General features: G+C 44.3%; 1 protein-coding gene and 1 pseudogene across 3 annotated transcripts in view; both read left to right on the forward strand.

Moving 5' to 3' along the window:
- Positions 1–14462, forward strand: part of GAS7 (growth arrest specific 7) — a 208885-nt gene that overhangs the window by 20420 nt on the left and 174003 nt on the right. The window contains exon 1 of one of the 3 annotated variants that reach the window (XM_037155064.2): positions 1097–1115. The exons of the other annotated variants lie outside the window; for them this stretch is intronic. The gene's annotated coding sequence lies outside the window, so the exon portion shown is untranslated. Of the gene's footprint in view, positions 1–1096; positions 1116–14462 lie in introns of those variants that run through there. 3 annotated transcript variants of the gene reach the window in all.
- On the forward strand, positions 12818–13610 carry LOC128628493 (60S ribosomal protein L17-like; annotated as a pseudogene).

Consider the following 14462-nt stretch of genomic DNA (forward strand, 5'->3'; position numbering starts at 1 on the left):
ATCTGCAGCCCCACCAGTGAAGGTCTCACTACTTCTTCAGTGTAAGAGGAGCAGCAGAGCCCACTGGTCTGACTTGGGGAAACTTAAGACTAGCCTAAGGACCTCTGGCTAATTGCCATTCCTCCTACTGAGTCCCATTTTCTCTCCATCTCTTCCACCCCCACTTTTAAAAACTTTGTGGTAAAACTCATATAACATAAAACTCACAATATTAAACATTTTTAAAACTGTAGAATTCAGGGATGTTTAGTGAATTTACAGTGTTGTACAACCTTCACTGCTCTTCAGTTGCAGAACTTTTCATCACCCCAAAGAGAAACCCCGTGTCCCTAGGCAGTCGCTCCCTATTCCTCACTCTCCCGCTAGCCCCTGCCAACCACTAATCTGTCTTCTGTTTCTATGGATTTGCCTATTCTAAGCATTTCATACAAATGGAGTCAAACAATATGTGACCTTTTGTGCCTGGTTTCTCTCCCTTAGCACGCTGTTTTCACGGTGCATCCCTGCTGTGGCATGTGTCAGGGCCTCATTCCTCGTTACGGTTGAATACTTTTCATTGTATGGACACTCCACATTTGCTATCCAATCATTGGCTGATGGACATACGAGTGGTTTCCAAACTTTGGCTCTTGAGAATAGTACACTCCACTTCTTTAGGTGTCTCTAGTTCTGCCTCCCACTGCTCTTTAGTCTTAGTCAAAGTTGCATGGTTACTGGCAGTGGAAAAAGCCCCGGCTGTGAAATCAGGAGACAAGTTCACAGTCCTAGCTCCTGCTCCACCTTGAGAGGTTTCGTTAGGCCTCAGTTTGCTCATTTCCACAATGAGTATAGAATTCTCTGCCTTCTTTAGCCCTGCAGAATGTTGGTGCAGACCACAGAATGGGAATTTAAGCTCTTTGTAAGGTGGAAGTTAAATGTCAAATGATAGTTATTTATGTTTCTCATTTCCCTTTGATTTTCTCGCTTTCTGTTTTTTCCTCTGCTTCCTCTTTTCTCCTTTTGCTAATGGCCGTGCTTAAATTCTCTTTCCCTGTCTTCTCCTTTCCTCTTTCTTCTGCTGGCCTGAGGACACAGTAGGTAGTATTCTGTACAACGTCCTACTGGAGGTGAACAAGGTAATGGGACATTGCACAGGGCATCCTTGGGAAGGGTGGGGATGAGGAAGGCTGTTGGCAGCCTTGCCTCAGTGATGAGGTGAAGTCAGCCACAGCTGGATAGGAGCAGGGAGAATGTGGACTGCGGCAGCCCTGCCATTTCATCCGGCTTGGCTTTGAAGACTTGGTTTACTGACGACATATTTGAGCCTCTTGAAGTCCAGGAAGTAGTGAGATTGATGGATGCTTAGGCAGATATTAGAATCCAAACAAGCAGACCCTAGGGACACTGGGAGAAGGTAGAGATGGAAAAGCAGCAGGTAAAACTGTGTGCTTTTCTTGGTATGTTGCTCTGCAAATATGAAATCTTCTGCAGTTCTGTGCATATTTTCCCAGCTGAAGTTTAAGCTGTTTCTTAAAAAAAAAACAAAAAAAACCTTTATTTACATATAAGGGAGAAGAAGGGATGGAGAAAGAGGGAGAGAAAAACATTGATCGGTTGCCTCTGATACTTGCCCTGAACTAGCAGTCCAGGCATGTGCCTTGACCAGGAATTGAATGACCCTTTGGTTTGTGGGATGACACTCAACCCAATGAGCCACAATGATCAGGGCTGAAGTGTAAGCTTCGTGAAGGCGAGGACGATGTCTGTCCTTTATTTCTCCCCACTGTGCTTGCTCATGGTGCCCCTCAGACAGTTCTGAACATAAGTGGTATTGAATATACATGATCACTTTGTTTATTTAGCCTGTAATAATTATAGGGGGCTTTCACATAGGATTTCTTATTAATCTTCTCAACAGCCTGGCAAGGTGGATTTCATTTCTCAAAGAAACTTAAGGTTACCTGGCTGGAGTAGCTCAGTGGATTGAGCGTGGGCCTGTGAACCAGAGAGTCACGGTTCAATTTCCAGTCAGGGTACATGCCTGGGTTGCAAGCCAGTTCCCAGCAGAGGACACTTGAGAGGCAACCATACATTGATATTTCTCTCCCTCTCTCCTTCCCTTCTCCTCCAAAGATAAATAAATAAAATCTTTAAAAAAAAAAAAAGAAAGAAACGTAAGTCTCAGAGAAGTTAAGAAACTTGCTCAGGACACACAGCCAGCCTGAGGTACTTTGGGGCCCTCTGCTTGGAACCAGCACTCTCCCCTGCTTTCCCCTCCTTTGCAGGGACTTTGCAGCAGAAAAGAACCATGTGGCAGCACTGATTTAGGGAGATGGGAACTGAGTCCTTATGCAGTTGGATCTTGTTCATTTTGGAGATACATTTTCTTAACATCTTATAATTTTTGAGTCCTATTGAAATTTCAGGTGGTCTTTCCTGTTACTTAATTACTATAGATTCCTCTTTTCTCAACAAACTTCAGAGAAGCTTCAAGGAGAGCCGATTTCCTGCTAAATCGGTGTATTCTTCATTTGCTACCAGAGGGGTCTGATTTAAGGAACTGTTGTCATTGTTGGTGACAGGCATAGAGCCAGCTCCGAACAAACAGTGCAGCTTGGAATCGGGTTCAGGTTCACTGCCGGAGCTCTGCATTGGACCACGACACTGAAAAGTCTGGCTCCGGCTGGGTCTGGCTGGAGGGACGGCTGTGTTGGAGTGAGTAAGCCCAAGGAAAGCTTGCCCAGAGGAAATTCAGTCAAGATGTTCTATTTTAACACCCCTGGGTCTCTTCCAGATCAGAAGAGGAAAAGATTCTGATTAAGGGATGAAGGAAGTTTTAGAATTTTCATGAATGGAACTTGGAGCTTGATGGATCCTAGGTTCTTCAAGGCTCTGATGAAGCCATGGAGGGAAAAATGGGTGTCTGGCAGTTGAGGGATGGGGCTCTTGCTTTTGGTGGGCCCTTTGGCAAATTGCTGAGCTTGAAAAGCATCTGATACAAGTGGTATTTGCTAACAACCACAGAAAGTGCCCACTAGCCTTGGAGTTGCTCAGGGACCTGTGGCAGCATTGTGTGTATGTGATGGTGGGGGTGGTATTTAAAACTTAGTGACCTTCTCAGAGATGACAGGACAGCTGGGTGCAGGATCTAAGGTCGAAAGACACCTCCTTCATTGGAACCTTTTATCACATTACAAGATAAGGAGTCGTTCATCGAATGAAGCCCTACAGTATGTAATCTACCACCCGCAAAGCTGGAGGTATAGTAGTAAACAAAGCAGAGGACATCCCTGCCCTCACAGGGTTTAACTTCAAGTTGGAGGGGACAGACAGTAAAAAGAACCAAATAAACTGTGCAATGATTTAGAAGATTTGTAATATTAAATGGGATGTCATATTAGGAGAGGACATGTAAGCAAAGCCTCGGAAACTATGATGGGGCAAGTGTGTGGATTTCTGGTAAAAGGGCATTCCAGCCAGAAGGCAGGGAGGAGAGCAAGAGCAAGGGAAAGGGCTCTGGGGTCTGAGCATACCTGTGTTCAGGAGCAGCAAAAAGGTCAGTGTGGCTAGAGCAGAGCAAGTGTGGGGAGGGGAGTATCACAGATGGAGGCAGAAAGGTGACTGGAGTGAGGGGTAGGAGGGGCCCAGGGCCTGAGGACCTGACCCTGAGCATCAGGCAGGGCCATTGGAGGACCATTGAGCATATGATTGACGTGACCTGGCTTAACGTTGACGAGGATCACTCTGTTGCTCTGTTAAGAATGGATGTGCAGGATGCAGGTGGAGCAGGGAGCACAAATGGAAGGAAGGAGATGAATAAAAAGACTGTCGTAACAATATCAGTGAAAGATGATGGTGGCATTGTCCAAGGTAATAGATGTTGACATGGTTGAAGCAGTTGAATTTTGCATGTTTTTTAAAGATAAAATCAATGGGATTTCATGATGCACTGGATGTGTAAGGTTTGAGAGAACTTAAAGATGGTTCCAACATTTTTGGATTAAGCAGCTGGAAAGGAGGAGCTGGTATTAAATAAAAAAGTAGGGATGAGAAGATGTGGGTTTTGAGAAAATATGAAGTTTGTTTTAGACATGTTGTATTTGAGATTCTTGTATGTGTTCAAGTGATGATATTGAGTAGGCATGTAGAGAGATGATTGCTGAGTTCAGGGGAGAAGTCTGGGTGAAGTTTTGATGTTTTTTAAAGATTTTATTTATTTATTTTTAGAGGAGAAGGGAAGGAGAGAGGGAGAGAAATATCAATGTATGATTGCCTCTCATGTGTCCCCTGCTGGGAACTGGCCTGCAACCCAAGCATGCACCCTGACTGGGAATCGAACCTCTATGCTCTGGTTCACAGTCCAGCACTCAATTCACTGAGCTACACCAGCCAGGGCTGAAGTTATGATTTTGAAGCCATTCTGGTATAGATGGTCCTCAATCTGCCATACTGGATAAGATCACCTAGAAAATTGGGGGGGCAGACAAGAGGTCCAGGGATGGGGTCCGCAGGCACCTCAGAGGGGGTGAGGGAGAAACCAACTGCAAAGGAGAAGGTTCAGCCAGGGTGTGAGAAGAAAATCAAGAGACCAGAACAGTCTTGCACTGGCCTCTGAGAAGGTATCCAGGGTCATTGGGTCACTGATCCTAGTGGGAGTTAGACAACACTGAGGGACACTAGACACACCCCAAACAATATGAGACAAGGCTCGCAGTTCCAGCTGTGATGCCCATTTTCTAGTTATATCAATAATCCGTGTAGTATAAACAGGAGCATGTTAGTGCAGCTGAAGTCTGTTTGCTTTTCCCTTACCAGCGCCGAGCCTCACTGGCAGTCCCGTCCACAAATACTTTGGGGAAGAAGATTGAGGAAATAATTTTTTAATGCTTAATTTTGCGAAAATACTTTATTATTTTTAAAGAGGGGGAAGAGAGGGAGAGAAACATTGATGTGAACACCATCGGTGTGAGAAACATCGATTGGCTGCCTCTTGCACTTCCCCTGACCAGGATCTGAACCCGGAACCTAGGCCTGGGGCCTGACTGGGAATCTCATTGGTGACTTTTTGGTTTGTGGGATGATGCTCAACCAACTGAGTCACACTGGTCGGGGCTAAAATTATTACTTTTTAATCATATAAGTAACACATGAATTAGACTCTACATGCATCTACACGGGGAGAAGGAATTAGTTTTGGGACGGAAGAAATGTGCTGTGTCTTTCAGTGGTTTGTGGCTCTCCAAAGGTCACGGTAGATCTGTGGTTTTAAAATTTCACGATGGGAAAAGGTTGGTAAACACGTCTTCAGAGGCTCTTTAGAAAGGGTGGTCATGAAAAAATGGTGAGAATCTAATCAGGACTTAGATTAAAGCCTCCTTTGACATCCTTTCCAGCACCCCATGGAAACATATCCTGATTCGTGGTGTTAGTTCTTATTTTAAATAAATAACCACAGTGTATTATTTATTTGTTTCTCTTTTTCAATCAATAGTATATCTTAAAGATATTTTCTTGTTAGCACATATACATCCTGGTTATTTGTAAAAGCTCTATGGTATTTTATAGTATGGATGTAACATAGTTTATTTTGTATTGATGGATATTTAGAGTGTTTAGGTTTTTCTTTGCTTTAGAGTTTTGTAATGATTTTTCTTGTCTTTCCTACCAAAAATATTGTTGCAGTGTTTATTTTTGCCTATGTGCCCACTCGATAACTTGATAACTCGAGGGTGGCAGAGCAGATGACTTCCTGGGTGTTAGAGCCATTTGCCCCCTAAACTGGCTGAAATCTTAGGAATGGGAGATGGAGAAGGGGAAGCAGCTGATGTTGGCGGAACACCCACCCAACTCACTTCAGGCTCTGTGTCAGGCCCTTGGGGCACGTTGTCTTCTTAATCTTTATGACACACCCTGAAGACAGGTCTTTTCTCATGCCCTCCTCTAGCTATGAGAGCACTCAAGTTGCAGCAGTAAAATAACTGGTGCAAGGCCACATGGCAGGTTGGGGAGGAGTGAAGACCTGCAGCCAGGTGTCTGTCCATGGCAGGTGGGAGTGATGCTGGGGGTCCTTTGGGTCCTTGGTCACCTGTGTTCTGGGCTGCCCAGGACAGAGCTCATGGTAGGCTGGGTCCTGGCTCCATCAATATGCTAGACTTTTTTATTTTTTTAAACTCAGTTAAGGATTCCTTATTTTTCAAATATTAGAATGCTCAAGGTTGTTTTTATTCTCATATGTCTTCACTGACCAAGCAGAATAGGCAAAAAGTTTTCTTTAAAAATATTAGTTCACTGTATATTAGTTCACTAAAATGAGTTAGGAAGATCTCTTTATTTCTTTCTTTTTTTTTTTTAAGATTTTATTTATTTATCTTTAGAAGGGAAGGGAAGGAGAGAGGGAGAGAAACATCAATGTATGGTTGCCTTTTGTGTGTCCCCTGCTGGGAACTGGCCTGCAGGGAACCGGCCTGCAACCCAGGCATGTGCCCTGACTGGGAATCGAACCGCGATTGTCTGGTTCGCAGGCCCGCGCTCAATCCACTGAGCTACACCAGCCAGGGCCTCTTTATTTCTTTTAAGTTACTTCTAATCTGTATTTTCCTCTTAAAGCATTTTTATAGCTAGATATTTTTGTTTAAACCTTGTTTTTGTATGTTTTCCTATCTAAAATATTTTCCTTGTCCATTTATTATTATTTTTTAAGATTATTTATTTATTTATTTATCTTTAGAGGGGAAGAGAAAGAGAGGGGGAAAGAAATATCAATGTACAGTTGCCTCTCATGTGTTCCCTGCTGGGAACTGGCCTACCCAGGCACGTGCCCTGACTGGGAATTGAACCACAACCCTTTGGTTCATAGACCCGTGCTCAATCCACTGAGCTATACCAGCCAGGCCATAAAACTACTATTTTCATCTTTTTAAACTTAAAAACATTATTCCTCATTGGAGGACTTTTTTTTTCATTGATTTTTGTAGAGAGAAGCATGGATGTGAGAGGGAAGCTGACCATATACATCTAGAACAGGGTTCAAACCCACAACCTAGGCATGTGCCCCAAACGAGAATCAAACCTACAACCTTTTGGCTATAGGACAATGCTCCAACCAACTGAGCTACACTGGCCAGGGCAGCATTTTCATCTTTTTTAAGTATATAGTTCAGTGACATTAAGTACATTCATATTGCTGTGCAACCATCATCTCCATCTATCTGCGGAATGTTTTCACTTTGCAGCGCTGACGCTTGGTGCCTGTTAAACAATAGCTGCCATTCCCTGCCCCCAGTCCCTAGAAACCACCATTCTGCTTTCTGTCACTATAAACTTGACCGCTCTAGGAATCACACAGAAGTGCTATTATACTTCTCCTTTTGGGATGGCTTATCTCACTTTATACCTATCTGGAAAAGCCTTGTGACAAATGGTCAGTGACATGAAAAGATCGAACTTTAAAAAGACAACCCATGGAGCAACCTGGGACCTCTGCAACTCCTTGGTTTTTTTTTTTTCTCCTTTCTTTAATAATCAGAAGATATGATCATTGAGTGCTTGTCTAGAGTGAGTAGTAGGGGTCCCTGGGAGACTTAGGGATAAATTCAGTTCTTCAAATAAATTTAGGAAACAACAGCCAGGAGTAATTCACACCATCGATAAAATATGCATCTCCCTCCTACAGAGGATGTGATTTTTTTCCCTCTGAAACAAATCTGTCCAGCCTTCTGAACACAGCCTGTGTGATTCTAACATTGGGCAACTCCTGCTTCCTCAGGCCTGGCTGCCAGAGCAGGGATGGTCCTGAGCCAAGTCACTACTCTCAGTGATACCTCCAGAGGGACCCAGCACGTGCCTGGGGATCTCCATGCCGCAGGGAGGGCCCTGGGGGGATTCTGCAGACATGCTGGGAAGGCGTGTAATGAAGCCGATAGGCAAATGGACATTTTTTCTTTGACTCCCTCTTCTGTCATCGGATGTTTTTGGCTAGGACCAGATAGCATATTTCATTTACAAGTAATACTTAGTCACAAGTGGAATGGCTGAGATCTGTTGAGATTAACTGCTGAGTGGTCAGCTGGCATGTGTGGGAATGTGAGCCTGCAGGAAGCTCAGGTTCAAAGTTTGTGACCTTCCTTCCCAGTGACATGGTAGCATTCCATTATAATGCTTGAGTTAGGGGACAAGGATGACATTTAGTGGTAGCTATCTATTGTTTATTGTCTCTAATTCTTCTCATCCTGATAATAGCACCTTAATTTTTCTTTGGGAAAACCAAAAGTGCAGTGGATTCATAGAAAATGAATGGTTTGGCTACCCTTGAACTCTAAGGGTAGATGCATGACCCAGGCTTGACCTGACTCTTCCTGAGCAGCCATCCAGGAATGGACATGTGACCCAAGCTGGTCTTATGAGGTTCCTCATTCCCCCTACTATCCCCCTGACCCGGCCAGGACCTTTTGCTGCCCATTTGGAAAGGAGAGGCTCTTTCACCCCTTGAAGTTGTGAAGCTAGTAGAATTATGAACTTGGAGCTGCCATGATTGTCTTTGTTAATACTTGGGGCATTGGGGCATGTCTAAGAATAAAGCTATTAGCATGAAAGAAAGCAGCTTATATAATATTATGAGAGTACCTGGATCCATTGCTACCCGAAGGCAGTACATTGTTGAATTTTCAAGCTATATAAGCGGATGAACGCTGTTACCCTCCATTTTGTGTGTGTGTGTGTGTGTGTGTGTGTGTGTGTGTGTGTGGTTGTGTGTCTACAACAATGTTTGGATTCTGTGGCTGGGAACCAACTGTGTCCTGTATAAAACAACTATGTCATGAACTTTCCATGTCTTAAGGGGAAGCATCATATTGTGAGCACTGATAAGTTTTGCTGATGGCAAGGATGGACCTTTGAAGTCCTAGACAGGTTGCTGGGGCTTGATATGCTATGGAGAGCCCACAAGACGAAGGGCTGGGTTCACAGGTTCTAGGGTGCCTTGCCCCTCACTGGCTGGGTGACTTGGACAAAGTCTCTAACTTAACCTTTCCGATCCCAAGCTTCTAATACCTGAAAAATGATACATGAAACTAGTTGTTCTCTGAAATCTCTTTCATCTCTTTATGATCCTATAACAGTTTTATATTTAATGTCCATTGTTTAAGTAGGCAGTTGGCATAGGTAGAAAACCCCAAAGCAAACAAATAAAAATATCCCCAAATTCCAGGTTGCTATAAATTGCTTAAGGCTCTATCTTTTTCTTTTTTGTAACATGAACTTCTAAATTGAAGTACAACTTACATATAGTAAATTGTTTAAATTATTAAAAGTATAATTCCATTAATTTTCACAACCTGAGAACACTCACGTAATGATCATCAGACCCTAGTCTGATGGAACCTCACCCCAGAAACCTTCCCTCCAAGTGAGTGCTCTCCTTCAAAGGTGATCATGGTATTGGCTTTTTTCCATGTATTAGTTTTTCCCATTTTTGAATTTTACTTAAATGGAAGCATAAAGTAGGTATTTTTTTTACTGGGGGGAGGGTGTCTGGCTTCTTACACTCAGTGACATTTGTGAGATTCACTCACATTTTTGAGACTAGAAGTTCATTCTTACCGCTACATAGCATGTCATTATGAGTATGCCAACAGTTATTTAGGCTACTCTTGGACACTTGGGTTGTTTTACACTATTGTGAATAGTGCTACCATGAACATTCTTGCACATGTTTTGGTGGACAGAAGCCCTTGTGTGTGTGCCCAGCAGCAGGACCCTGAGTCACAGGGCAGGCACAGGGTCAGCTTTGGTAGATACTTTCATTCCCTCCAGCAGTGTCTAAGTTTCTGTAGTTTTCCATTTTATCTGTGCCTGCCATGGTCAAGCTTGTTGATTCTAGTCACTTGGGTGAGTGTGTATTGGTCTCACTTGAGTGTGTATTTTAGCTTTACCTTTTTAATGAAAATTTTCAACATTTTACCATGCATAATTGAGCCTGCACAACAGTTGTGAACATTTTACAGTGTTCACCTCAGCACCATCACCTGGACGCTGCCTAGCATTTGATTATGCTTGCCTTATCATGACTGTCCTTCTATCCATCCATCCGTCTCATTATTTCTTTTTCTTTTTGAGAGGTAGTTGCAATTTTTTTAAAGGTTGCCTGGAAGGGCCTGACTTGGTAAACAGACACCAGAATGTGAGGAGACGCAGCAAGTACAGGCCTTTAAACACTTTGGCACACCTAGCATTAACCTCAGTACAGCATTTATAGTTATTTTATTCTTTTGAGGCTTAATTTACAGTCAAGGGCATAGACCTCAAGTGTTGTTTGTTTGAGTTTTGACAAATGCTGACACTTGTGCAGCCCAAGCCCCTATCAAGTTATAAAACGGGACCATCATCCACAAGCTGCTTCCCTGTTAATCCCACCCTCACCTACCCTGGAAGTGACCATTGCTCTGATTTTTTTTTTGCTCTGTAATCACACTGTGGTTTTAATGTGCATTTTCATGATGACTAATGATGCTGAACACCTTTTAATATGCTTATTGGCCAGTTGGGTTTCCTCTCTGTAACGTGTCTGAGGATGATAAAAAATATTTTATGGGGGGGAGGCAGGGATGAGGGAAAGAATCCGGTCGGTTGGTAGTGGGTGTGGGGGTACCAAGGGTATATTCCTGTGACAGCATTCTTCCAAGGTGTATGCCATTAATTGAAGGTGAACTGTCACACCCTGTAAGACTTCCCAGTGAGGAAACGCTGATTTGTAAGAACCTCATCTAAAAATTGGGTAGAGCAGTGAATATTTAAGCACATCTCTTATAGCCTTATCTTCTGGTCATTTCCAGTAATAGAGCTTGCCTTCCAGTGAGTGTCCGTCTAGTAGGAGAACTCAGAGTCATCAGTAGATTGCTAGGGTCCAACCAGCAGCTGTCTGAGGAGGCATGGCTCTGAGTGGCCCCTGTTCCTGTCAGGTGCATCCTCCTGTTGGAAGGCGAGGCACTGGTTGCAGGGCCAATGTGCTCAGCATGGTTGACAGAAATGGATCTTTTAAAAAATTATTTCCCTGGTTGGCTACAAGGTTGGCAAGTTTTGCATTGCAGGGCTTCAGGCCCTGTCCCCATCCCTGTCTCCTGTCTCTGTCTCTGTCATAGGCTGAGGCCTGTGGGCTTGCTATAAATTTGTAAGCAGTGGCTATTTCCTTCTTTGTGGGATCCTGTCTACCTAATCCGGTGACTGGGCACTGTGGTCTTGTCATGGAGAATGGGTTGGATAGGAGCAAAATGAGGTCTCTTGTGGCCTCATTTAGCTTTCTGATTTTTAAAAAAAATATTTGTATTTAATTGATTTGAGAGAGAAACATTGACTTATTGTTTCACTTACTGATGCATTCATTGATTGATTCTTATATGTACCCTGACTGAGGATGGAACCTGCAACCTTGGTACATCAGGACGATGCTCTAACCAACTGAGCTACTGGGCCAGGGACACTTTCTGATTCTTATCAGATGTTAGTTATTTTGTGAAGGAGTTGCTGGTTAGTGGAGGTGGTCACTGATGCCCCAGGCCTCCCAAAGAGCGTGTCCTTTGTGGCAGTTGTGTCCAAATCCCACCATAACTGTGGTGAAACAAACATAACTGTGGAGATAGTGGGCAGTTTAAAGATGGGACTGTTTACAGAGGTGTGGGTGGGGCCAGTGGGATGGTGTACAAGCCCAGGGGAGGCAGGGGAGGGAGCAATGACCAGAAACTGGGGAAAGACCTGGAGCTGGAGGGGTGGACTGGTAGAAAGAAGTCCCAACCCACCGCATGTAGGAGGTGCTGGTGAGAACCCACCACCTCACTCCTCCTGAATTTTCATGGCTTACTTGTTTCTCCTATTGGCTCACCCACCTGGAAGCCAGTGGACAGGGCAGTCCTTAGCAACAGGCCATCCAGGTAAGCCTCTTGGTGCACAGAGCAGGGCTAAATGTCGATCCGGATGGGTGGATACAGAGCAACCATCCTGGTGGTATTTCCAGACCTCTGTGCCATGTTTAGTGCAAAAATATTTGCTCTGAGGGAATGTATTAAGAACTAAATTGGTGAATTTGGAAGGGAGCTCTGGCCTAGGAACTGATATGAAATCAATGCAGAGATGTGGGGTGTGGACCTGGAACATGGAGATCCTTCCTCTGCTTGGCTGTCAGTCAGAAAATAGTGGGAGACGGGTGCTCGTGGGCCATGGCACCAAGGAGCACCTGGGAGGAAATGTGGGTCAAAGTGGAATGAGCTCCCCGGGGGAAGGTAGTATTATCAAGGAAATCTTATCAAGTACCAAAATGGGATGGAAAGAGGGGGGATTATGGCAGAGCCAAGGGTGTGCCAAGCAGGAAGGAAAGCTCACCTCCAAGTTGGAGAAGAAGCAGGCGAGAGTTAGGGCACCCTGTCCCTAGGCCAGCAGGAGCCTGTGGAACAGGCTGAGCTTAAGCTAGTTGCTGGTGGGAGGAGAGCTGAGTCCCTTGGAACTTGACTCCCCATGACGCAGGGCCTGTCCGAGGCTGGGGAGGATACGGGCTCAGAGTGTACACTCTGGAGCCACACATGCATTCTTCTGTCACTTATCAGCAGGGAGGCTGTGAGCAGGTTATGTACTTCTCTGTGTCTTCGATTTCTCTTGTGAAAATGGGAGCTTTATAGTATCTACCTCATGGGGTTGCATTGAGGTTCAAATGAGTAAACATAAACTTTAAAATAATGTACTTTACTCTGTACTTAGTACAGAGTAACCAGGTAATTGGTGTTATGTAGTCATGTGATTGTTATTTTAAACATACCTAACACTTCTCAAAAGCAGCCTGAGGTGATCTCTGAAAATGGTTCTGTCTTCACTTGACCCAGAAAACCCCACAAACTCATGCAAATCAAGAGTTTCAGATCTTCGTGTTCACTTTAAGAACACTCATGAAACTGCCCAGGCCATCAGGGGTATGTGCATCCAAAAAGACATCAAGCCTCTGGAGGACGTCACTTCACAGAAACAACGTGTGCCATTCCATCGGGACAGTGGTGGAGTTGGGAGGTGCACCCAGGCCAAACAGTGGGGCTGGACAGTGGGGGTGGCCCAAAAAGAGTGCCGAATTTTTGCTGCACATCACATACCAAAAAATGCAGAAAGTAATGCTGGACTCAAGGGTTTATTTATTTATTTATTTATTTATTTATTTTTAAAAGATTTTTAAAATTTATTTATCTTTAAAGAGGAAGAGAAGGAGAGAAATATCAATGTATGGTTGCCTCTCGTGAGTCCCCTGCTGGGAACTGGCCTGCAGCCCAGGCATATACCCTGACTGGGAATTGAACCGCGATTGTGTGGTTTGCAGGCCTGCGTTCAATCCACTGAGCTACACCAGCCAGGCCTGGACTTAAGTGTTTGGATGTAGATTCTCCGGTCATGGCACATATCCAGGTGAGCAAAGCTCCCAAAATATGGAACAGAACTTAAAGAGTTCACGGGTGGATTAACCCACACAGGAGTGGTCTCTGCCACACTGAGATGGTCCTACTGAAAAAGAGCAGGTTGTTCCTAAACCAGAGGAGGAGGTCGTGCAGAATAAAAAGATATCCCAGGAGAAACTGAAGAAACAAAACCTTAGGGCCTGGGAATAAATTCATCATGAAATAAAAGTAAAACAAAAAACAAAACAAAAACCAGCTATTGTCCAGGCCACATGAGTTAAGCCAGCATCCATCCCTGGAGGTTGGGCCTAGGCTTTAGCAGATTTTAGTGTGCCTAATCTGGTGGTGTCCTTGTGTATGCTGGAGAACCAGTGCTTTATGGTTTAACTGTAGGTTCTGACATTGGAGAGGACTAAGTGGAGCAGTTTTGGAGGGTAGGGGCGAGAGGAAGAGAAGAACAGTACCACCAGGGAGGAGAGAACAGGAGGGAAGAAGCCACAATCCAAATTGATGATTGACTTAGCAGTGGGAAAGGAGCCAAGGAAGTTGGCTTCAGTTAGCTGCTATTTGGAGGCTGGCCACTTGACACAGAGGCAGCTATTTGAAGCTCACCAGTCATTTACACATTAGTGTGAATAAGTACTAGGGCCTTCAAGTTCTGAATAGGACAAAGTTGGGGGTGAACATGAGGACTTAGGTACCAGGAGAAAGAGTGTTGGGGGAAGGGAGCCAGAGGGAGAAGAAAACTTTCCTTAAGTGTTTTGTCTCTCATCTTGAAGAGTTCCTGGCCAGAAGGATCTAGGGGTGCAAGTCCTTTTGAAGCATTGTGGAGATGGACTCTAGGGTGGGGTGTGTGTGGCCCAGGTTGGTGTTGGTGGTGGCCTGAGTTTTATGAAACATTTCCCTGGGGTGGTCTCCTTAGAACACAGTTCAGTGAACATCTCTTTTCAACTGGAATGAAGATATTTTTTTGTTGGCTTGGAGCAGTGCTGGTAGGCAACATAATACAGTCATTCAGAGCAGAGAACCCAAGGAACTCAAACTGGATTTGAATCTCTGCTT

The sequence above is a fragment of the Artibeus jamaicensis genome, unplaced genomic scaffold (assembly GCF_021234435.1).
Source record: "Artibeus jamaicensis isolate MK-2021 breed Jamaican fruit bat unplaced genomic scaffold, CSHL_Jam_final contig_781, whole genome shotgun sequence".
Classification (NCBI taxonomy): domain Eukaryota; kingdom Metazoa; phylum Chordata; class Mammalia; order Chiroptera; family Phyllostomidae; genus Artibeus; species Artibeus jamaicensis.